The sequence below is a fragment of the Balaenoptera borealis genome, assembly GCF_965194805.1.
Source record: "Balaenoptera borealis genome assembly, chromosome: 5".
Classification (NCBI taxonomy): domain Eukaryota; kingdom Metazoa; phylum Chordata; class Mammalia; order Artiodactyla; family Balaenopteridae; genus Balaenoptera; species Balaenoptera borealis.
Genome location: NC_138862.1, coordinates 17,689,270 through 17,709,345, shown reverse-complemented (window position 1 = coordinate 17,709,345; position 20,076 = coordinate 17,689,270). Strand labels below are relative to the sequence as shown.

Here is a 20,076-nt window from a genome sequence, read left to right as displayed (position 1 = left end):
AAACATCAGAGTTTGGGGAAGTTTATTACAGGGCCATGTAAGGAGACAAGTGGCTCATGCCTTAAAAAGCTCGAACTCTTCACTCCTGGAAGGCTTTCAACAAAGCCCTTTAAAAGGCAAGGTGAGGGAGGGGCATGCCTAGTTGTTGCAAACATCTTGGTGCCAGATTCTCTGTTCTTGCCGCTGTCCACATAGTTCAGGTCATGGTCAGGTTACATGTTCCTGTAAACCTCCAACAAGAGAAATGTTGTTTTCTGTTTAGGTTAGGTCACAATCAGGTCTTGATGTTTCTGTATATTTCAAGCTATAGGCAACATTCTTTTACAAAAGGTACAGAGCCAGCATGAGTAAGCACAGGCAACAGAGCACAAAGGATAAAACAAGGTTAAAGTAAAGGGAACAGATATAATATGGAGTCAGATTTGTTTTTCCCTATTACATTGCATAAATTTAGCCAGTAAAGCAGCAGCAGAGTTTGAGAGGATTGACTCCAGTTTTAAAATAAGTTCTACTGAGGGTAAAGTGCTATCAAACAGCATTGCATGCCACAGAGAAATCATTCATGAAATAAAGAGGCAATCAATGTGGCAAATTTTATTGTTGTCTTATTTTAAGAAACTGCCACAGCCACCTCAGCCTTCAGCAACCACGACCCTGATCAGTCAGCAGCCATCAACACGGAGGCAAGATCCTCCACACACAAAAAGTTACAACTTGCTGAAGGATACGATGAAGGCTACCATTTTTTAGTAATAAAGTATTTTTTAATTAAGGTATGTACATTGGGTTTTTTAAGACATAAAGCTACCACACACTTAATAGACTGTAGTATCATGTGAACATAACTTTCATATGTATTGGCAAACCAAAAAATTTGTGTGACTCACTATATTGCAATATTCATTTTATTGCAGTGGTCTAGAACAAAACCCGCAGTATCTCCGAGGTATGCTTGTAGAAGATGGTTAAGTGAAGAAAGGAAGAAAGGGATGTTGAAACAGCAGAATAAAATATTCAGAGGCCTGGGATCATGAAACAATATAGAGCATTCTGTGAAGGCAATAAGGGGATGGAGATGAAAATGGATATGGAGTTGGAGATGGAGTTGGAGGTGGAGATGGAGATGGTGGTGGAGTTGGAGATGGAGTTGGAGGTGGAGATGGAGATGGAGTTGGAGGTGGAGATGGAGGGGATGGGTATTCCAACATGGACATAAAACCTCTTCTTAAGAGTCACAAACTCAATTGACCATAGTTTAAGCAGAGAAGCCCAATGTCTTATGAGAACAAATTTAAACACTCTTTTGGGCGGGAGGGGATGTTTTCCTTCTTCCTGGTCATTCCCTCCTCATGAAGGGTGCTCCAATAGTGAGACATCTCTGGCTTTTCACAACCCCTCAGTTATATTTCCCCCGATGGGGTTATTTGACGAGTTTGTGTTCAGGATTAGCAAGCTTTGCTCTGTTTTGCCATTTTCTTTCTGTTTTGAGAGCCAGTCTGTCCACAGACAGCACAGGTAATAGTTGCTCAAGGCCATGGAATGAACTCTGTAGTCTAGGTGGCTGCTAGAGGTTGAGACCTTTAATCTAAGCCAATACTGCCTGATACTGGCTGGGTACGTCTGTCTGATTCTGGACGCCTTCAAGAAATTTGATTACAAAGAAAAGAAAGGGGGGCAGGAGAGACTGTAATAAGAAACAGAGGGTAGGTTAATAAAAAGGTTATTTATTAGATTTTTATTTTTCAGTTGGAAGATTTTTGAGCATGTTTACTGTTTGAAATAAGTCATCAGGAAGAAAAAGATTAAAAATTCAAAGATGATATGACTTTGGTGAAGAACAAAATTTTATAAGGAGAAAGGCAAATGGATCCACGTGTACATATGAAAGAGTTCTACTAAGTATAGGAGCTACTGAGGTGACCATAGAAGTAGGAGAAATGGAAATGGAGGGATGCTGTAGCTTATGACTTCTGTTTTCACCTTGGAATGTAACGCAAAGTTGTTTCCTAAGACATGAAAGTTGTGAAATAGAGCAGAGAAGTAAAGTAAGTAGTAAAAATTTGACATAGTGTCTAAAAGTGGTGTCTTAAAATGGTGGTTTTCTCTATTGCTATCACGACTTGTAAGACAAACACTTCTTTTTCTTTTTTCCTTTGAGTAATTATATTTTCTTAAAGGAATATGTACTAACGCAACTATGTGCTAATTAACTACAATTAAATAAACCATTTGTCTTTCCTTGTAGAATTCTGTTTCTATATAGTCTACATATTTTATTTTTCCTCCAGATTTAATTTAGACTTTTAATTACTTCCTCAAAATGACTGTTTGGAGTACTTAAACGATTGAGAAGGTAAAAAAAAAAATCCAGTTGATAAGTTACATCTGCTTTAGTGTACATGTATATGTATTTTTAGAAACATCTTAAAACCATACACACATATTTTTAGTGAAATGTAACTAAATATTTCTGACAGGAATCACACATTTCTCTGACATTAAAAGTTTACAACGTCCATTAGGGAAATATGACCTGTTCTCAACCTAAGAATATACTATTCTTAATTTATAGAGGAAATTTCACATATGAAATTTTCACCTCCTGATTCACACTGTTCAACTTGTAAGTGGTATTTTACTTAGCAGTGTTGGTTATGAGTCATCTATATCAAAGAGCTATTAGTTATAAGGTGTTTTATAAATTCCTATTTCATGTAAAAAGTAGAGGTGGAGTTAGAATGCATTCAGTGAATGTGCTTCTCCTTTTTAAGTATATAACTGTTAGTCAATCATCAGTGAAACTAAGTCTGTGACGCATCTTTAATGGTATGTCTTTAGAGCGAGGCAGCATGGAAACTTTGAGAAAGTAACATTTTCAATGAAGTCAATTCTTTAGGATTCTTTTTTACTCCAATACTTACCTTTTATAGTCAACCTAGCTTTCAAAATATAGCTTAGATGTTATATACGCATACATATAGACATCTAAATATGGGTAAATTGTAAAAATCAGAACACATGTTTAAACTATATAAATGCACTTAGGTCTGAGGTTCTTAAACCTTCAATACCAAATAGTTTTTAAACACTATATATGAGATTATATTTCTTTATATATATGTATATATATATATGTAAATATATTTAAGGTAAAAAAATTGTTTTCTTGAAAGAATATATTCTAGAAATATGCATTTTAATATCAAAACATAAAATACCATTGATTTATGATATAGATTATTACAAAGAATAATTATATTTTCCAATCTTTAATATATTTGCCATTCTATTTTGAATATGCTTTCTTTTAATTGATTTCTTGTGAAGAATGATTTAGTAGACACGTATTCTTTGAACCACTTAGCATCCATTCTCCCATCAGGTAGTAACACTTGGATTTACTTCTCAGCGCTCATGATTGGGTAGAACTGATTGCTACCCAGGTTTTGGAGTAGGCTAATTACTTAAGCCTGAACAGAGGATTGCATCTACCTTAACTTCAAAGCCAATGAAATGGGATCTTGAAGGTACCAAGTACAGATATACACTGAAACTTACACTTGTGGTAGTTATCTTCAAGTGAACAATTCTGTTAAGCTAAATTTTACTTTTATTGTTAACATTTCCTTCTTTATTTTATGAATTAATATTATTTGACCTAATTTTAATTGGGGCATCCATATGTTTATTATTAACAAGGTATCTTTATTTCTTGAGCTTCATGCTTATAGATGGAAGACTTTTCAGCTTGAATAACATTCCTGACTTCTCTCTATAATTGTCATTCACTTCTCTCCATGGGAAATGAAATGACTTAATTAATTGGTAAGCTTGGGGGAAGAAACTGAGCATACCTCTACCAACCCCTTTCGTTCTCTTTTTTCATAACCAGCCTATCTATGGGGCAAAACTTTGCATTTGTTCTCTTGTCTTGCATTAATCTTAGTGAGGAGAGCTCTGTCCCTGTGGCAGAAACCCATAATTGTCTTAGTTTTGCCTGTGATTGGAGCAGACTCTGTGTAATATAGTGGGAAGCTTAAATATTTCTTCAGGTTTTTAAATCACATCTCCAATCCAGCTTCTATCAATAATAAACTTCACTTCAAACTATATCATCTTATAGCTGTCAATTCATGGGCCTTGATTTGGGAAGGAGAAGAAATAAATACTATTAACTTATCTTCATTGAATCCTACACAATTATGACCACTCCAGCTATTTAATATCTTATAGATTGGATATGTCCTACTGTAGTGTTTGCAAAATGTACCTCCCTCCACTGTATGACTTTTTCCTCCCAAATAAGAAGCTTTCTGCATTGCAGGTTTTTGATTATTATTACCACCTTGAAGAATTCTTCTACTATCCCTATAATACTGGGTTAGATCCCTCTCTTGCTTGCAGACACAGTACTATATTGGAGAATTTGTCCTACAACATTTTCATTTACTCTTTAATTGTCTGTGTCTATTACTAGCTCTGGAGCTTTTTCATGGCACCAATGTTCTTACTGAACATTGTAACACCAACAAGCAATTATATAAATAGGCATAGAACAATTATGTGAGATATGTATTAAAAAAGAATGATTGAAACAATAGATTGATAAATAGTTGAATACACTTGTGGTCTATAAAGTACTTTTCCGTACATTATCATTTTACATCTTTCTAACAGTTCAAAGAATAAAATGTATGACAGTCCCTTTTCAAACATAAGGATATTACATTTGTCTAGTTTTTAAAAGTATGATGCCATGTATTTTAATAACAATGTGTACTGTAAATATATTTCAGTTAGCTTTTGGTGTAAACAAAAATACTCTTAAAGTCAGTGGTAAAACAAAAAGTGTGTGTGTTGATGATTCTGTAAGTCTGCAGTTAGGGTAGGGCTCAGCTGAGGCATCTCAACTTTACTTCATGTGTGTCAACTGGGATCACTCATGAATTTGTGGTAAGGGGGCAGGTTGGTTGGGGGCTGTTTGGTCCAGGATGGCCTTGCTTACATGTCTGGAAACTACCTCATGCTGTCAGCAAGGTCACTCCACTTTTTTTTCAAGGCCAGCTTGGACTGGTGACTGGCTTCTAACAGTGTGAGAATGCTAATTGCAAGGTTTCTTGAAGCTTGTCATTGAAATCCTACAACATTACTTCTACCACATATTATTAGTCAAAAAGTATGACCGAATTCAAGAAAGTGAAGAATTAGACCCTATTATTTTATAAGAGGAGCAGCAAAGTCATATTGTAAAAGGGTATGAATACAGAGATTAAAAAAAAAAAAATTGTGGCCACTTTTTGTATCTACCATAAAATATTTATTTAAGGAGGAAAGGATAAGAGAGACTAATATTTATTAAGTGACTATTATATTCCAGGTATTTTACATAACTTACTTCATTTATTAATCATCGTAGAAATTCTATGTGACATGTAGTGTCCCTAATTTATAGTTAAGAATATTGAAAAAGCAGAAAGTTAATTAACATATCCCATTGTCCATAGCTGATAACTGATAGAACTGACCTTCAAGAACTCAAATCTGCATGATTTCAGAGACTTATGTCATGCCACAGAAAAGAAAGTATAAGTAAAATTAACAAATAATGTATTAGAACTAGAAATGTTGGGATGAGAATAGCTTACTTAGAATAATACTTTCACTGATTATATGGGTAACAAATCACTGGAAAACTTAATGTTTAAGAAAATATTTGTTTAGCTCATAAATTTATGTATCTGCAATTTGGACTGTGCTCGGCTATGTAGTTCCTCTGCTGTTCTTAGCTGGGCTCACTTATATCTGCAGATAGCTGACATAATTGGCTAGGTAGCTTTGCCTCTCATGATTGGCTAGCTATTGGCTGAGGTCTGAAAAATGATAGAAAAAGTTTATTAGTGGAGGCTGATACAGCAGATAAAAGACTACTGTAGGAGACTATGGCACCAAAACATCTAGCAAAATTATCTTGTGAACCCTGCCAAGATAATTTCCAGGTAGAATGTTGAAAGTGTCATTAGATTTCCTTTGTTTTCTTTGATAAGATATGAAGAAGGAGAGATCTGCTAAAATAAATATTTAGTTTGTGATCAGAATTAGAGAGAAATGGAAATTAGAAAGACAAATTGGACTAAAAGCAAAATTTCTTATTACCCTTAGTCTCAAAAGTGGATAAAAGACTCAAAATGAGATTTGGGGCCAACGGTTATTCAAATATGTCTCTGAGACTATTTTTAAGGCCTGGCATTCATGGTAACACCAAAACCAACACATATTTATGAATAAATTTAACCAAGGAGGTGAAAGATCTGTACACTGAAAACTACAAGAGTTGGTGAAAGAAACTGAAGAAAACACAAACAAATGGAAAGATATCTGGTGTTCATGAATAAGAAGAATTGATATTGTTAAAATGTCCATTCTACCCAAAGATATCTATAAATTCAATGAAATCCCTATCAAAATCCCAATGGTATTTTTCATATAAGTAGAAAAAAAAAATCCTAAAATTTGTATGGAGTCAAAAAAGACCCTGAATAGCCAAAGCAATACTGAGAAAGAAGACTGAAGCTGAAGGCAGCATGCTTCCTGATTTCAAGCTCTTCTACAAAGCTACAGTAAAACAAACAAACAAACAAAAACAAAAAAAAAATATGGAACTGCCATAAAAACAGACACTTTGACCAATGAAACATAATTGAAAACCCACAATAAACCCTCCCTTGACAAGAGAGCCAAGAATACTAGATAGGGAAAGGATAGTCTCTTTATTAAAAGGTGCTGGGAGAACTGGATAGACACATGCAGAAAAATAAAATTGGACCCCTGTCATACACCACTTTCAGAAATTAGCTAAAAATGAATTAAGACCTAAACGTAAGAACTGAAACCATAAAACTCCTAGGACAAAACATAGGGAAAAAGCTCCTTGACATTGGTCTTGGCAATCATTTTTTTGGATATGACACTGAAAGCACAACAAAAGCAAAAATTAATAATGATGACTACATCAAACTAAAGAACTTCTGCACAGCAAAAGAAATAATCAACAAAATAAGAAGGTAACCTATGGGATGGGAGAAAATTTTTGTAAGTCATATATCTGATAAGCGGTTCATATTCAAAATATATAGATTCATAAAACTCAAGAGCAAAAAATCAATAAAAGAAATGAATAGACGTTTTTCCAAAGAAGACATCCAAATGGCCAAAAAGTACATGAAAAGATGTTCAACATTGCTAATCATCAGGAAAATGCAAATCAAACACAGTAAGATATCACCTCACTTCTGTTAGAATAACTATCATTAAAAAGACAAGTGATAAATGTTAGTGAGGATATGGAAAAATAGAATCCCTTTGAACTTTTTGTGGAATATAAATTAATACAGCCACTATGGAAAACAGTATACAGTTTTCTCATTTAAAAATAGAACTACTATATGATCCAGCAATCCCACGTCTGGGTATATAGCCAAAGGAAATGAAAACAGGACCCTGAAGAGATATCTGCACTGCCATGTTCATTGCAGCATTATTCACCATAGTCAAGATATGGAAACAACTTAAGTGTTCATCAACAGATGAAGGTATATATACACAATAGAATATTATTCAGACATTAAAAAAAACGAAATCCTGCCATTTCTGATATGGATGGACCTTGAGGGCATTATGCTAAGTGAAATAGTCAGACAAAGACAAATGTATGATATCACTTGTATGTGGAATCTAAAAAAAGTAGACTGGTAGTTACCAGGGACTGGGTGGGGGCAGGGAAATGGGGAGATGTTAGTCAAAGGGTACAAAATTTCAGTTATAAGACAAGTCTGGAAATCTAATGTACAGCATGGTGATTACAGTTAATAATAGTGTACTATATACTTGAAAGTTGCTAAGAGAGTAGATCTTAAATGTTCTCACTACAAAAATAAAATAATACTTATGTGACCCAGTTGGGGTATTAACAAAAGCTCTGGGGGTAATCATTTTGCAGTATATAAGTATATCAAATCAACACATTGTACACCTTAAACTCATACAATGTTATATGTCAATTATATCTTTAAAAAGCTGGAAGGGGTGTCTGTGATTAAAATAAAGACACTTGAAATGTGAAGGAATAAATGGGCCAACTGTGATGCTTCAACAGGCAACAGACAAATTGGCAATTGTCTCTACAAGTTTCAGTCATCTCGGCTTTCTTGAGTGTCAGTTATGAATAGGAAGTCTAAAACTCTAATAATCAACACCAACTTCTAAATCAGAGAGTCCATGTCATTCTTATTTGCATGCATATATTTTCATGAACATGCAAATTTCTTGAGTGGCTCATTTTCAATGTACTAATAGGAGCAAAGTGGCACTAGCTATTGATTTTGGACCATTATTCCCTGCAGACATTGTACCAATTCTCTGGGTCTGGTGAAAATCTCAGATACTAGCAGTTCTGGAGATGGGCCACCACTCTCTCTTATTATATTCCTGATGCTCTTAGCCAAACAACCAATGACCTCTGAGGTGAAGCTCTTTCAGACCTTCTGTTGGCCATTTCCATTGGACATCAGGCCATTCTAGACATATTTGGATACGGTGGTATCTAGTATCTGTCAAATTACAAGTCGAGTAGAGAATATTCAGCATTAGTGAACTGGGCTCTGAGCACCAGAGTGAGGCTATGGCCATGAAGCAGGGCAGTTAAAGAACATGGCAGGGGTTGGGTGTCTCCAGTTGCAGAAGCAGACAGTCAATTTTGAGTCTTTTTGAGAGAAGAAGAGACACAAAGTAAGGTGAAACTCTGGCTATAATGGCAAAGCTAATACTCAAAGTCAGAGAGAAATACAACAGTGATGTCTGTATCTTCTGCTGAGGCTGTTGCCATTAAAGCTAAGGGAGTCCCTTCAATGGGAATATTTAAAGTAATGGGTTTTTTTAAATACACCTATGAGAATTAAACCTTTAGGATTTACCAATCCTTAACATTTTTTTCAAGATGTTAGGAAGAGACTAATGAAACATAATCCCAATGTTAAAGGGGAATAATCCCAATTCGCAAGAGCATGGCTTCGACTGCTGCCTGAAATTTGGTCATGGTACATGAACACAGCTCCTCCTATAATTGTACCCTCCACCTCATGCAAAAAAAATCTCATATGTCACAACCCTCTAAAATATAATGTGTTTTTACATATTAAAAGAAGAACTACGTGTATGTCTTTAAAAACAATGATTTTGTGTGTATCTATTTTTAGAAATTTTGAAATTACACTTTAAACATCAACAAAATTAGGATTAAGAAGTGACATAAAAGAATTAGTTTTAGGTAGGCTAATCTATATTTCTCAATATGGCTAGTTACAAGAAATAAAAGGTAAATAATTCCATATATATATATCTTTAAAATTATTCTAAACACTAGCAAGCAAAGGGGAAATCAAAAATTCATGGTAAAATCATCAGATTACCAGAAAGATTTACTTTTAAAATTTACATCATTTATGGCAGCATATTATCAAACTTTCCTTTTATTAAGATCAAGATATTGCTTAGTATGATGTCATTTGACCTTTGATGAAACAGAAGTGTAATTCTTAAATATTTTCCTATATAAATTAAAACATTGTTTTCTATTTTGCTGCATGCATACACTTTTGCATTCAAATTTACTGCAATGAGACATAAAAACAAGAGTATATAAGTGATTCAAAAGAAATCACATGCAAAATATGCTGTATTGAAGCTTCTATGAGTTAATTTGTCTTGAAGTTGGCTGTAGAACGTTGTGGTTTGGTTCTCATTCAGTAAATATTCTCAGTGTTTACATAATGCCAACCAAAATAAAATACGCCGTGAAATTTTCTAGAGGGATTGAAAATTTAGGTTAAGTCCTTCAGTCCAAAAGGAAAATATTTTTTAAAATTCCCTTGAAAAAAATACATGCTTAAAATATATAAAATATAAATAATCAGGTACACAAAATTTTCATCCAGTAGAAGCTTTCTTTTTGATTTAAGGGCATTTATAAAAATGAAAACTATCCAGAGAACAAATTTCTCCCTTCATATCCAGAATAATGTTTAATTATCTGTGAAATTTGTAATTCTTGGAAATGTATATGTTGACTTTTAAACCGTAATCATAATGGATTATATTATGAATACTATGTCATCATTTTTTTTCTTCTTCATGTTTATTTTTATTTTGTTTTGGAAAACCACTTTACAATCATTATGGATTTTTGGAATTTTCGGAGGTATTATCGTGACTTCAGTGTTTGGTAATTCTCAAAAATAAAAGGAACAACATTAAGAAATATTCACTGACAAATGGTAGATTACTGGATATGAAATGGTCCATGAGAAAGCCTGCCATCATATTGCATGCCACATCCTGTCACGTGGTGAGAGCCACGTGAAGAATCATTGAAATGACGTTGAAAAACTTCCCAGACACCAGAATTTATAACACTTGAAATTTGAACTAAGTCCTAGTAGTTTCTGGACTCTTTGATCACCATGATACTGAAGCAACACTTAGTGCTTAGTGATGAAAACCACATTAATTTTCAGTAATTGGAGCATATGGTGACAAGGAGAAAACAGTTTAGATGCAGTGTTCAGTAAGAACTTCTTTTTTCAAAGCTACATTTTCAAATTTCATAATTTCAAAAAGGCATTTAGTGAAAAGTTTTCCTCCTACCCTGCCCCAATCCCCTTCTTTAATGGTAATGTTTCCAACTTCTCATATACTCTTTCATAATATATCTACAGATATACAAGTAAATTTATATATACACTTAGTTTCTTCAGTTTTTTTTTTTCAAAAATTGCAGCATATATATAGTTTTTGGCACATTTTTGTTGTTTGTTTGTTTGGTTTTTTTTTTTGCCTCTTAAGCAAATTTATTTCATACAGTGGATTTAACAACAATGATTCAACAGGAAGATTATTTCTAAAAAGCCTAAAAATGAACTCTAGAATTTTGAAAATACAAGATTTTTAATAATATTCCAGTTGTTTACAAAATTGCAAATGACGTTCCTAGCAATAGTAAACATACCCTTCATAGGCTCTTCTAAGATGGTCAGGTAATAGAGTTTTCTTATAGCAGAATGTACTGAAAACCTAACACTGAATGTACAAATATATAATATACAAACTTAAAGTAAAAAATAGAGCACGAATATCCACCTGATCAGAGATTTGTTTGCAGGAATAAGTAAATATGGTACAGTCAATAAAGTGTAAAATATCCGTAGTGGCACCTTGTTTTTTTTGTTTTGTTTTGTTTTTTTTAAGTTCTCTAATCAGTATAACTCGGGTATCCTTCCACTTTAACACAGAAATATATTTGTGTTCTTTTTTTTTCTTTACAGATAAATAAATCTTATTTAACCTTGTTTAAAAGATAATCTTAGTTATTTAAGTACATACATCATATTTATCTAGTCAGATAACATTCCATGTGTGAAATTCACTAATTTAAAGTTTCTTTTGATGAATACTTGCTGTATAAATCTTTGTTATACTGAAAAACAAAGCAAAAAAAAAAAAAAAAAACCCTACAATGAATAACCACTATATGCCTTATTGCACATGTGTGAGCATACACTTGTGAGGTAAATCCTAAAAACGACATTGATTTTGCATAGGCCATGTGCATCTTTACTTTCAGTAGCTATTACCAAATTGCTCTCTGAATAGGTTTTACCAAATAGCACTACTGTAATCCAGTTACATAAGTGCCTGCTTCTCAAACTCTTAGCACCTGAATGTATCAGTTTTTTTGATTTCGGCCAAGCAAAAAAGGGGAAAACTGGCAGTATTCATTACCTTTTCCTCTATGTTAATCAGTGTGATTGATGCTGAATCTATGTAAAGTGACTTGGCACCTGAGGTGAGCCTTAACAAAGACAAACAGAAAGAAGGAAGGAAGGAAGGAAGGAAGGAAGGAAGGAAGGAAGGAAGGAAGGAAGAAAGGAAGGAAGGAAGGAAAGAAAGAAATAAGGAAAAAAAGAAAGAAAGAAAGAAGGAAAAAGGAAGGAAGGAAGGAGGAAAGAAAGAATAAGGAAAGGAAAGGGAAGGGAAAAGAAGGAAAGGAAAGGAGAAGAGAAGGAAGAAAGAAAGTAGAGAGTGATGGAGAAAGAAAGAAATGAAAGAAGCTGGAAGAATGGAGGGAGGGAGAGAGGAAAGCCATGTAGTAGGTTATATTCCAGGGGGAGTGAATGAATGAGCAAGGTTCAGCTGAAGCTGTGAATGCAGAGTACATGTTTAGTTGATTGGTGCCAGACAGTAGAGTCTAAACTGAAAGCAGTAGATCATTTAGAATTTTTCTCAACAGAGACATTCCATGATAAGATTAGGATTTAAGAACAATTGGTAAGACAAAATGATAGGTAGTAAAGGGGCCAATGGGATGGGTTAGGCAGTTAGTTGCAATCATTGTATCATAAGGTGATGTGTGTGGTGAGAGCTGAGAAAACAAACATTGGATAAAAGAACTTGATGATTGTATACAGGAGATGAAGGAATGAATGATGACTTCAAGATTTTTAGTCACATTATTTTATAAGAACAGACCAATCACAAGCACTGAAATTGAAACTGTGATTAAAAATCTTCCAACAAACAAAAGCCCAGGACCAGATGGCTTCACAGGCGAATTCTATCAAACATTTAGAGAAGAGCTAACACCTATCCTTCTCAAACTCTTCCAAAATATAGCAGAGGGAGGAACACTCCCAAACTCATTCTACAAGGCCACCATCACCCTGATACCAAAAGCAGACAAAGATGTCACAAAAAAAGAAAACTACAGACCAATATCTCTGATGAACATAGATGCAGAAATCCTCAGCAAAATACTAGCAAACAAAATCCAACCGCACATTAAAAGGATCATACACCATGATCAAGTGGGGTTTATCCCAGGAATGCAAGGATTCTTCAACATACGCAAATCAATCAATGTGATACACCATATTAACAAACTGAAGGAGAAAAATCATATGATCATCTCAATAGATGCAGAGAAAGCTTTTGACAAAATTCACCACCTATTTATGGTAAAAAACCCTACAGAAAGTAGGCATAGAGGGAACTTACCTCAACATAATAAAGGCCATATATGACAAACCCACAGCCAACATCATTCTCAATGGTGAAAAACTGAAACCACTTCCACTAAGGTCAGGAACAAGACAAGGTTACCCACTCTCAGCACAATTATTCAACATAATTTTGGAAGTTTTAGCCACAGCAATCAGAGAAGAAGAGATACAATGAATCCAAATTGGAAAAGAAGTAAAACTCACTGTTTGCAGATGACATGACATGATATTATACATAGAAAATCCTAAAGATGCTACCAGAAAACTACTATAGCTAATCAACATATTTGGTAAAGTAGCAGGATACAAAATGAATGCACAGAAATCTCTTGTATTCCTATACACTAATGATGAAAAATCTGAAAATGAAATTAAGGAAACACTCCCATTTACCACTGCAACAAAAAGAATAAAATACCTAGGAATAAACCTACGTAAGGAGACAAAAGACTTGTATGCATAAAACTATAATACTCTGATGAAAGAAATTAAAGATGATAGTTACACACATTATCTTGGTTATTAATAAAGGTAAACATAAGAGTTCAAAAGTGAAGGGTGTTGTAGCTACTGTTCACAGAAAACTAAAGACATTCATAGAAATTACTTTGGAAGAGGATAGCTTGGAGAGGTTTCTCTACGAATCATCATCAAAACTTTGGGAACACTTTTGACTTCATAACCAAGCCAACATCTTGGTCATGTAAAAATAGAGAAAAAGGACTTACAGAAAGCGAGATGAATGTGTATTTTCTTAGTGTTTTTAATGTTAGCGACCCATATAGTAGAGAAGGGGTGGGATTTATTTTGGGGTGTGTATGAGTAGAAAACTCAAAGGTTCTTACATTTTTGCCCAACACCTGCATAAATTATACATTTAATGTAACAGGCTCCAGGTGTGAATGGTGCAGAAACCCACAGTGCAAAGAAAATAAAAGACACATTTCTAGCAAACCCTGCTGTTTTAAAAATGACTTTTGTATATAATATTGCTTGCAAACTATGAGTAATAAAACAATGACAACACCAAAAAAAAAAAAAAAAATTTTTAGTCACATTATTTCAATCCTCCTGGAAAACAATGTTTCTGTTTTTATGAAAGCACAGGGAACATGTGATGTGATGGACCAAAGGATGTTTTTCCTTCTCTGTCAATATGATTAACAGAAGAAACCCATGCATAACAATTTATCCAAAATAGTAAGTACAGCCAGCCAAGGGACTGATTGGGTATATTCAGTGATAAATTCAGGGAAGTGCTTAGGGGGTCTTTAACCTCCTCCACCCTAATTATCTCCATCAGTAACTTCCTTCCACAACTAACCTATGGGGAGCAATGAAGTCACTATACACATACGGCTTTAAGATAACCTGCCCAACTCTTCCTGTAACCAAATATTGACCCTGAGTCTCTGATATAGAAATTCTAGAGACGTCATTGACCTGACTCTCTTTATATATATGATTTGCTTCATCTTATTTAACCTTCATGTATACGTACAATTTATATGTAAGGTCCATGAGAACAGGGGTGTTTTCTTCCTCTTTTGTGCATTACTTTTTTCCCAGTACCTAAATAGTGCTAAGCACATCAAAGATACACATTAAATCTAAATATTTAAACATTTAAATAGCTGTTAAATGGATCTCTGTATGTTGGACATGTAATTGCACGTTAGGACTGGGGGTAAGGGTCTGGTGCAAACTGAACAACTCCGTCTCTCTTTGGAGAAGAAAGTTTGCTCCATTTCTCTTAATGTCACTGCAGCAGCCAAGTAATCTCATTGGTGAATCTGTTGTCCCCACAGATTGAGAGACTGAGTCATCTGAGTATGATTTTTATGTTTTGTATATTTGTTTGTTTTGTTTTTTGTTTTACTGCGTTTTATTTCAGTGTAAGTTTGCAGGATGGTTATTTTTATGTGTTGAATGTTAGCAGCCCAGTGGTTTGAGTCAATTTAGAAGCATTTAATTTTGTTTTTCTCTCATAAATTCTGAGCCCACCCAAGTGCACTGCAATCCATCAAGGCAGGAAACTGAATTTTGCGCGCCAGAGTTTTTGGAATTGATTTAGCTGTACCTGAATCCAAGTTGATCATTCTTTAAACTCCCAGGGCTTAACTGTTTAAGTCTATAGCATATTAAACTCTTAGGTATAAATATTCACAGCCTGTTCACTGCCCTGGCTCTAATTTTAACTTGGAGTTAGTACTGTTTCATTTGGGATTAATGGAAAAGCAAAAATATTTGTCAGAAAACTGCTGAGAGTGTTAAATTTAATTTCATGACTTCTACTGCAGAAAAAGTTAATTTTCCCAGGCTTTGTGAACCCTAAATTTCACCCATGGCTATTAGGCACAACATTTCCTCAAGTTATCTTTCTTGCTTCCCTTCTTTTGGCAAGACTTACCTTGCTGTGAATTTCCTCAATGTGGGCAGAAAGGTTAAAGCAATAAGAACGTGCCGTCGCTGACCTTCCTTGGAACCCGAGTTCTGAAGGCACTCATGTTGATGTGGCAGCCTAACTCTCTAGGGCTTACAGGAAAACTCCAATCTGTTCCGGAAGCTGCTATGAGCCAGCGGCTATGAACTTGTGGCCCAACCACAGAGAATCAGGAACTTCTGAGTTAGAGCCCAGACTCAACTGAACCTCACTGAGTGACCTCAGGCAAGTTACTTCACATTTGCCTGTCCTTCATTTTCCAGCTGTAAAATAGGAAAAAATAATATTTCCTCATTCAAGTTAAGCCGTTTGTAAGTTGCTCCTGCTGTACTCTGGGTTAGTGTTCTTGCATACTTGTCTCTTTGCTTTGGTTTTTAATACCAACTTTAAGAGCAGAATGGGATTGATATTTTATTTTCTAAAGGTTGCCAAATAAAATTTTCAATAATTGAATATGAACTAAATTAAATTATGTATATAGAAATCCACATGAATAATCTTTTTTGAGCTATGCTGTAACACTCATTAGAAACCTCCCTGCCAATTATAACGTGACTTCAATGAGGAAAAGATTTTTGGGGTTATTTTTTTACCCTTACTATATCCCCATAATTTAGAAAAGCACCTTCCATATAATAGATGTTCAATAAATATTTACTGAATAAATGAATAAACAAATAAGTAAAAAATTAAATAATGGTCCAAGAATATTATAGACAAGAATATTATAAACAAGATTTTGATTTTACTATATACAGTATATAGTATATATACTATATACTATATTTATATTTTTAAATAAGCAAAAATTATAAACACATCAGAACATAAAAAGATATAGAAATTGAAGCTATAGATTTATGATACTATAGAATTTTTTATTCATTCTTTGGCTACATAAATTCAAAGCTATCTTGTAACAATCTAAGGAGTCTGCAGAATTTGTGTTACAGGATTCCTGCTCTGTATATTTTTATATCCTAAAGATTCATAAAGCATTTATTAATACTTTTTTCATGACATGTATTGATTCAGATACATTACAAGAGCAGAAAAGTTATTTGACAGAAGTGCAAAAGAAAGTTATTATTTAATTAGAATAGGTATTTTTGGAATGTGAAAAGGATGGGAAATTTTATATAAAGGAAAGTTGAAAAATTAGGTATTGACAAAATGCCAATATATTTTTCTAAAATTACATTTAGTGGCAAAATCCATTTTTTATTTATAAAATTTGCCTTAACATTTAAAAATAATTTAACATTTACCCAGTTGACTCCAGAATTTTCACTTTTTAATTAATTTCTGTTGTATCATAAAGTCATTTAAAAGTGAATAAAGTGATAATCTCTAGTTGCATCTCTATTGCTATAAATGGCATTATTTCATTCTTTTTTATGGCTGAGTAGTATTCCATTGTATATATGTACCACCTCTTCTTTATCCATTCATCTGCTAATGGACATTTAGGTTGTTTCCATGTTTTGGTTATTGTGAATAGTGCTGTTATGAACATAGGGGTTCATGTATCTTTTTGGATTATATTTTTGTCCAGGTATATTCCCAGGAGTCAGATTGCGGGATCATATGGTAATTCTATTTTCAGTTTTCTGAGGAACCGCCATACTGTTTTCCATAGTGGTTGTACCAACTTACATTCCTACCAACAGTGTAGGAGGGTTCCCTTTTCTACAGACTCTCTCCAGCATTTGTTATTTGTAGATTTTTTTAATGATGGCCATTCTGACCAGTGTGAGGTGGTACCTCACTGTAGTTTTGAATTGAATTTCTCTAATAATTAGTGATGTTGAGCATCTTTTCATGTGCCTACTGGCCATCTGTATGTCTTCTTTAGCGAAATGTCTATTAAAGTCTTCTGCCCATTTTTCTATAGGGTTGTTTGTTTTTTTTGTTATTGAGTTGTATGAGCTGTTTGTATTTTTTTGAGATTAAGCCCTTGTCTGTCACAGCATTTGCAAATATTTTCTCCCATTCCGTATGTTGTTCTTTTCATTTTTTTTAATGGTTTCCTTTGCTGTGCAAAAGGTTGTTAGTTTGATTAGGTCCCATTTGTTTATTTTTGTTTTTATTTATATTGCCTTGGGAGACTGACCTAAGAAAACCTTGGTACAATTTATGTTAGAGATTATCATACTAAGTGAAGTAAGTCAGAAAGAGAAAGACAGATACCATATGATATCACTTATATGTGGAATCTAAAATATGGCACAAATGAACCTATTTGCGAAACAGAAACAGACTCATAGACATAGTGAACAGACTTGTGGTTGCCAAGGGAGAGGGAGGAGGGAGAGGGATGAACTGAGAGTTTGGGATTGGTAGATGCAAACTATTACATTTAGAATGGATAAACAACAAGGTCCTAATGTATAGCACAGGGAACTACATTAAATATCCTGTGATAAACCATAATGGAAAAGAATATAAAAGAAGAATGTCTATATGTGTATAACTGAGTCACTTTGCTGTACAGCAGAGACTGGCACAGCATTGTAAATCAACTATACTTCAATTAAAAAAAAAAGAAAAAAGTAAATAAAGTGAATAAGTGGGAGAAGGGTCTTAAGTTAGAGGCTGACTAAATAAGGAAAATAAAGGAAGCTGGAAGGAAGAGATCTACAAAATATATGAACAATTAAATACTGTTTTTTAGCTTTTACTTTATCATTATCTTTGATGGCTTTAAAAGAAAAACCAACACAGCATAGTAGTGGAGTTCAGGTTGAAATAAGAAGAGAATTGCTTATCCTTTTACTTTAAAAAAAAAAAAAGTGCTTGTCAGCTAAGTACTTAATTCTTTTCCTGTGGGACTTTAAGAATTGCATTAGCAATGACTCATTTACTGAAAAAAAAATCGAACCAAGTGAGGTGGGGCTTTAGGTTACATGAACTTGCCATAATTCTTCTTAATGAGAACAAAACAAATACCCTCTTTGATGTAGATATGTTTTAAAGACATACTAAGAGTGATTGCTTTTGACATTTTGCCCTGAATATAAATGACTTCTGAAAAATACTCAGGCTCTTATTAAACTTCTTTTCTGTGTTCTTTAACATTCTTCTGAACACAGTGGTAGAAAACCTCCAATCAGTGCGAGTAGCTTTAACACCCCTAATATCCAGTTAATCTGTTGAATAATAAGCAAGGATATTTAGAAACAGTGAATTATTTCATGAGTTTTCTATTGCTGCTGTGACAACTCACCTCAAAACTAGAGCTTTAAACAACACCAGTTTATGATCTCACAATTCTGAGGGTCAGAAGTCTGGGTGGGCCCACTGGATCCTCTACTCTGAATCCACAAGGCCAAAATCAAGGTGTTGGTAAGCCAGGGATTTTATCTGGAAGCTCTGAAGGAGAATCCACTTCCAAGCTCGTTTTAGTTCCAGGCAGAACACAGTTCCTTGTGCTTGTAGGATTGAGGTCCCAGTATCCTTGTTGGCTGTCATATGGGTCCTGATTTTGGTTTCTTGAGGCTTCTCTCTAATCTTTGCATGGACGTCTACTTCTCAGAATCAGGAACACGACATCACTTTGTTTTCACACTTTGAACTTGTCTGCCTTCTTTATCTCTTTCTCCAGCCAGAGAAAGTTCTTTACTTTTTAAGGCTCATATGATTAAACTGAACCCACCTGGATAATCCAGGATAATCTTCTTATGTAGAAGTCACTGATCTCAATTATATCTACAGATTATTTTTTGTGTGTGTGATTTAATATAACATATTCACAGGTTTAGAGAGTGGATATCTTTAGAAAGCCATTCTGCCTGTCACATTCCCAAATCTACTAATTGGTAGGAATGTTAGAATAAGTGGACCAAAAAAAAAAAAAAAATTGTCATAACCTAGAGATAACAAAATTGGAATATTTATAAAAAATCATGAGATACAAAAGACATTTTAGAAACAGGAAATGTTGGAGCTAATAGTTTACTTTGGGAGACTTGGCTTGATTTGTGAGGATAGAGCCTCTAACCGAGGAATCAAGAAAGATGTAGGTCATACAAGTAATCTGAATAGAACAGTAAAAATTTATGGCTAACCTCAAAGGAGTTATAAAAAATGAAGCTTAGATTCTGAAGACTTTACAACAAGGAATTAGAGGTAATGAAGAGTCAGCGTGGAACAGGATTCCATGGTGACTAAAATTAGTGATTGCCAATCATTTAGAAGCTAAGCATAATAATACTAGAAATTCACACTGGTATATTGTTTTACAATTTTAAAAGTGCTTTCAGCCACAAAAATTTTTGTATGGTACAGCTCATAATTTTCTGGGATTTTATTTTTGTGTCTTAGCCAAAACACTGAACACAAAATACATGTGTTCAGCCATTTTCAAGTTTCTGAGGAATTAAGAAATATATTTATTTTATCAAGAGAATAGTGTACCTTTCAATAAGTACACCAAAATACCTCAAGTCTAGAAAAATTACATAGCTAACTGCCTGATAAAGAAATGTGAAGCAATTTGGGTAAGAATTTGCCCATCTGTTTCAA

At 34.0% G+C, this 20,076-nt stretch overlaps 1 long non-coding RNA gene across 1 annotated transcript; it reads left to right on the top strand.

Annotated features, from left to right (window-relative positions):
- The first annotated feature begins 242 nt into the window (after nt 1–242).
- LOC309628746 lies at nt 243–11,986 on the top strand. Its single transcript, XR_014244694.1, has 2 exons — nt 243–1,111; nt 1,154–11,986. It is a non-coding gene; the product is annotated as an uncharacterized lncRNA (long non-coding RNA).
- The last annotated feature ends 8,090 nt before the right edge of the window (nt 11,987–20,076 follow it).